The sequence below is a fragment of the Penaeus monodon genome, chromosome 13 (genome assembly GCF_015228065.2).
Source record: "Penaeus monodon isolate SGIC_2016 chromosome 13, NSTDA_Pmon_1, whole genome shotgun sequence".
In the NCBI taxonomy this organism is placed as follows: Eukaryota; Metazoa; Arthropoda; class Malacostraca; order Decapoda; family Penaeidae; genus Penaeus; species Penaeus monodon.
In genome coordinates this window covers 45,115,133-45,120,773 of record NC_051398.1, presented here as the reverse complement: position 1 = coordinate 45,120,773, position 5,641 = coordinate 45,115,133, and positions in this window count along the sequence as shown.

Sequence of the window (5,641 nt, the reverse complement as noted above, 5' to 3'; positions counted from 1 at the left end):
CGCTTCGCCCTCGTGTCGGTCACGTGATCATGCGTTCGTGTGCCTACGACATTGGTGATGATTAATGTATCGATTAATCTCTTTCACAGTCAGAGATGAGAGATTAAACATCTCTTATGCCTATACGTAATAATACGTGAACTGTATTCACTGTCTGACAAATTGAGAAAAAGGTTTGAGATGAACGAGAAGGAAATATCTTCACAATACAAAAGATGTATCTAATCGTTTTCGAACACATCTTCGTCAGGGATACGTGCGTTTCTGACGAAGATAAATTCGAAATCAGCATTGTATTGTGAAGACATAAATTTTCATCCATACTTTTTCGTTATGATACATACACGGACTTGAGTGTTATGTATGCTATACATACCCAAATACACAAACAGATATGACAATCATGCCATTACATACGAACTTTTATATGTAAATAGAAAAGTATAGATCCATAAATACATCTAAAATCAAAACACAAAATCAGATATGTAGCTGAATAAACCGAAGATATATTAGACTCTGGTTGTATGTATATAATGGACACATACATGTATATAACATACATATCTGATTTGAGAAAAATCTATATGCGTTTGTTTGTATATACTATAAATATATCTCTATATGTTAGTATCTATATCTATGTTATCATCTATACATGCATACATACATGCATATGAAGATACATACATACGCACATACACGCACACGAAAAGCCAAATATATTTTGATATTGTGAGCATTATAGTATTTGATGCTATTGGTAAACCACTCTACTACAGTGACTACATTCCTACTTTTCATTGCATTCGCTGAAATTGTACCGAACGTTCTCGCCATCACAATTTCATCGCCGAATTTCACTGCCAAATGAGGAAAACCCTTTATTTAGACGAGTGTACCCAATTAAGAGCTCTAGGCACGAAACGAACGCAAGGGAATTTCGACCTTATTCCACTTACATCGAAGGTAGGAAATCCCTTTGTTCCTTGCGCTCCGGTGATAGTACTCACAACAGTAACTTCACTCTGGTTGCAGGTGAATAACACGGTCCGGAAGTAAATGTTTTTGAGAATCGACGGTCGCTGTTCTTATTAGGGACGATTTTACTCGAACTTTCTGAACATACATACACATGGACGCACGCACGCACGCACGCACGCACACACACACGCACGCACGCACGCACGCACACACACACACACACACACAACACCCCACACACACACACACAACACACACCACACACACAAGCAAACGCACACACCACACACACAACACACACACACACACCAACACACACACACACACACCATACAAACACATGCGCGCGCGAGCATGCAACACAAATCATATAAAAATATGCACATATATATATATATATATATATATTTATATATATGATTATATATAATAGATATATATATATATATATGTAATAACATACATAAAATAAAGATATATATATAGATATATATATATATAATATATAAGATAATATAGATATATATATGTAGAGAGAGAGAGAGCGAGAGGAGAGGGAGAGAGAAGACCGAGAATGAGATGAGTGAATCGGGAGAGCGAGAGCGAATGAAGGAGCAGCCGAGGAGAGAGAGAGAAGAGCTGAATAGAGAGACGAGAGAGAGTAGAGTATTGACTTGTGAAGATGTAGACAAGGAACTGGGGGGCGGGAGAGAGGAGAGATGCACAGAGGAGAGAGATTACTGGAGGAGAGAGGAGAGGAGGAGAGAGGAAGAGACGAAGAGGGCATGAAGAAGGAAGGACGAGGGAGAGAGGAGAGGACGAGGATGAAGAGAGCACGGGGAGAGCAACATGAGAGAGGGAACGGGGGGAGGAGAAAACCAAAAACACACCAGTTAACCTGAAAAGAAAAAAACGGATTACACAATAAAAAAAAAGAAAATAAGGTGAGAGAAAGAAGGACAAAAAGAAAAAAAAGAAAGAAAAAGAAGAAAATTAAGAGAAAAGAGAGAACCAAGAAAATCAGAAATAAAAGAAAAGAAAAGAAAAGTAAAAAAGCAAATATAAAAAACAAAACAAATAAGAAAAAAAAGCAAAAGAAGATAAAACAATGGAAAACATGAAGGAGAAAAGAGAAAAGGAAAAAATAAGAAACGAATAATAAGAGCCAGAGTGTTTTCCATGGAAGAGAGAGAGAAAATGCGGCCGAGAGAGTAGAGAAAGAAGAAAGGGGAGGAAACAAGAAGGAAGGAACTGAGAGAAAGGAAGAGAGGGAGAAGAAGAGAGGAGGAGGAAAAGGAGATAAGAGAGGAACGCGGGGAGGGAATTAAGACAGAAAGAGCCATAAGCGAGCCGGAGGGGGGGGGGGGGTTGGGAACCAAACAACACAAGAAGTGTCGAAGCCCCGATGAGTATAAGGGAATAGAATGCACGGCCGGAAATGGAGGCCAGAAATGAGAGATATGAGCGAAGAGCATGGCGAGGCGTAGAGACGAGAGGGAAAAGGAAAAGGGTAAGGTAGGCGGCTAGAGTGAGGGCACTGGGGAACGTGAGAAGGGGGAAATACGACGAGTAAGTTACGAGAACTGAGCTGTGGAGGACGAGAGGAATTGAAGGAGCCACGAGAACCGATGAGATTAAGATGGAGTGAGGGCTTAATTTATTGAACGAGACACTGAAAACGAGAAGGAGCCGATAGCGAGCGGCAGTGAGTTTGTGGGGCGTCTTGGATTAGAGGGCATGTGTGCTCCGAGGTTCGCCTTCTGGAGTTGTCACTAATCTCTACGAGAGAAAGGCGTGGTTGTGTCTGGACTGCAGCCTTATCTGCACCATGCCCGATTCCCAGGAAATATTTGCTACAGACATAGCGTGCCTAACCTAGCCATCTTTACCCCCCAGGACCCCTCCCACACGCCCGAACCTCGATCCCCATTCCAGTGTTGGAGGGAGATCACTCTGAGAAAGAAGAAAGCCCGGGAAAGGGAGGGAGGAAGGAGGGGAAAGGGGGGAGACGAAAGGAGGGAGGAGGGAAAGGGGAGGGGGGGAAGAAGAAGGAAGGGAGGGGAAGGGAAGAGGGAGGGAAGCGGAAAGAAGAAGGAGGAAGGGGAGGGGGGGTGGGAGGGGGGGGGGAGGAGGAAGAGGGGGAAAGAGAAAGGGAAGAGGAGTCTGGCGAATGAAAAAAAAGGGGAGCGGGGAAAGGACAGGGGGGGGGAGGATGGGAGGGGGGGGAAGGAGAGCGGGGGCGGGGAAAGGGGGGAGGGAAGAAAGGGAGGGAACAGAGGGGGGGAAGAGAAGGAAAGGACAGGGACTAGAGAAAGAAAGGGAGGGGGGGGGGGGAGGGAACGGGGGGGAGAAAGAAAGGGTGGTGGGGGTGAGGGTCGGAGAAAAAGGGAGAGAAAGATGGGGGGGAAAAAAAAAAGATTAAAAAGAAAAATCAAAGAGAGGCACGCATCCCGGGGAGGAGTAGGGGGGAGAAAATGAAGAAAGAGGAATGAGGCAGACGCAAGGGCGAGAAACGACGAGATCCGAGAAGACAAGACACAAAGACGGTCGATGTTGGAAGGAGACGAGACGAGAAGCGGGTGAGGGAAGAGAGTAGAGAGCCGAAGTATGACAGGGAGCACATGGAGCATGTCGAAAGAAGACGCAGAGAAGAGCGATAGTGGACTTGGGAGATGCCTTGAGAGAGAGTATAATGTTGGAGAGTCTCTGGATGGCGGAACGGAGAGAATGAGCAAAATGATTTTTTTTATTAGGAGGTCCTCGGCTTTTGCGATCGTCTGTTGCTGGGAGTATCGAATGAAATGAAGATGACCTGATCTGGAGCGCAGAGATTTCCCCGAAGACGATGTCCCCACCCGACTGAATAATGTGTTTGGAGGAAAAGAAAAACGAAGAAAGTATGGTGAGAAAAAAAAAGGAGGTGACCCTGGGCCAGGAAAAGATGAAGGGGGGAAGAAGGGCGAAGAAGGGATCAAAGGGGGAAAGAAGGGGAATGAAGGACACCAAGCCGCGGAAGAAAAGGGCGGCAGCGGGAAGACAACGGACAAGAAAGGAAGGGAGAAAGGGGGAAGAGGGGAGGCGGGAAAGAAAGAGAGGATGGGGGATATAAAAGGGAAAATAGGGGAAACAGAGGGAGGAAAAAGAAAGAAATAGGAGGGGGATGAACCAGGCAGGGAGGGTAAAAGAAGGAAAGAAAACAGGAGGGGAAAGGAAAGAGACGAGGGAAAAAGTAAAGAGGGGGGGGGGGGGGGAGAGTGGGGGGGGGGGAAGGAAAGAAGGGGGAAGAAAAGAAAAAGGGGGGGAAAAAGCGGGTGTGGGAAAACGAGTGGGAGGAAAAGAGGGAAGAAGGGGGGAAAAGAAAAGAGAAGGGAAAAAGAGGCGAGGGTGAGGGAAGGGGGTGGGGGAAGGGAAGGGAGAGGGAGAGGAGGGAAGGGGGGAGGGGGTGAAAGAAAGAGGAAGATTCAAAGAGGGGGGGGGAGGAAAGACAGGACGGGGGGGGGAGGGGGGGGATGGGGGTGGGGGGAAAGGGGAAAAGGAAAGGAGGAAATGGGAAAAGAGGGGGGATCCCGAGAAAGAAGGGGGGGGAAAGAGGGGGGGGAAGAGGGGAAAGGAGAGGGGGGAGATAGAGGTGGGGGGGGGGGGGACGGGAAAGAAAGTGGGGGGGGGGAAATAGGAGAAGGGGGGGGGGGAGGAGAGGGGGGACTAAAAGGGGAAAGGAGGGGGGAGAGGGGAAAGGGGGGGGGGAACGAAAGGAGAAAAAGAGAAGGAAAGAAAAAAAGGGGAAGAGGGACTCCAAGTGGGATACGGATTTAATTTTGAGGAACGACAATAGAGATAGATAGGAGGCGGGGCGAAAAGAACATTTGGCAGAAGAAAGGGGAAAAGAGCCTCCCCTTTCGGGGAACAAGTAAAGGAAGGGGAGGACGGAAAGAAAGGGATAAGAAGGGACAAAAAAGGAATGTGGAAAGGAAGGGAAGAGAAAAGGGGAGAGAACTAAAAGGGAGGGGCGAAAGGGGGTAGGAGGGGGGGAAAGGTGAAAAGGGAAAAAAAGGGGGGGAGGGGGAATAGAAAGAGAAAGAAAAGAAAGAAAAGGGGAAGGGAGGGGAAAGGAGTAGAAAAGGGTGGGAAGGAGGGGGGAAAGGAGAAAGGGGAGAAGGGAAAGAGGGGAGGGAGGGGGGGAAGAAAACGAAGAGGGGGGAAGAAGAGGGGAAGAGGGAAGGGGAAGCGTGGGGGGACAAAGGAAGGGGGAAAGGGAAGGGGGGAAGGAATAGAAGAGAAGAAAGGAGGAGAATAAGGGAGAAGAAGGGGGGGGGGGGAAGGGGGGAGGGGGGAAAGAGGGGGAGGGAAAAGGGGAGGGGAGGAAAGGGGGATAGGGGGGGGGAAAGGGGGGGAACGAAGGGGGGGGAGTAGAGAAAAGGGGGGGGGGGGGGAGAAGGGGTGGAGGGGGAAGGAGAAAAGGGGGGGGGGAGGGAGGGAAGGAGGCGGAAAATAGGAGGGGAAATTGGGGGGAGGAATAGGGGAGGGGGGGGGGGACGGGGGCGCAGGGGAAGGGGGGAAAGAGAGGGGGGGGGAGGGGGGGGAAAGGGGAATAGGGGGGGGGACAGGGACGGGAAGGAAAAGGGAAGAAAGAAAGGAGGAAGAGAAGGGTTATAAGAGA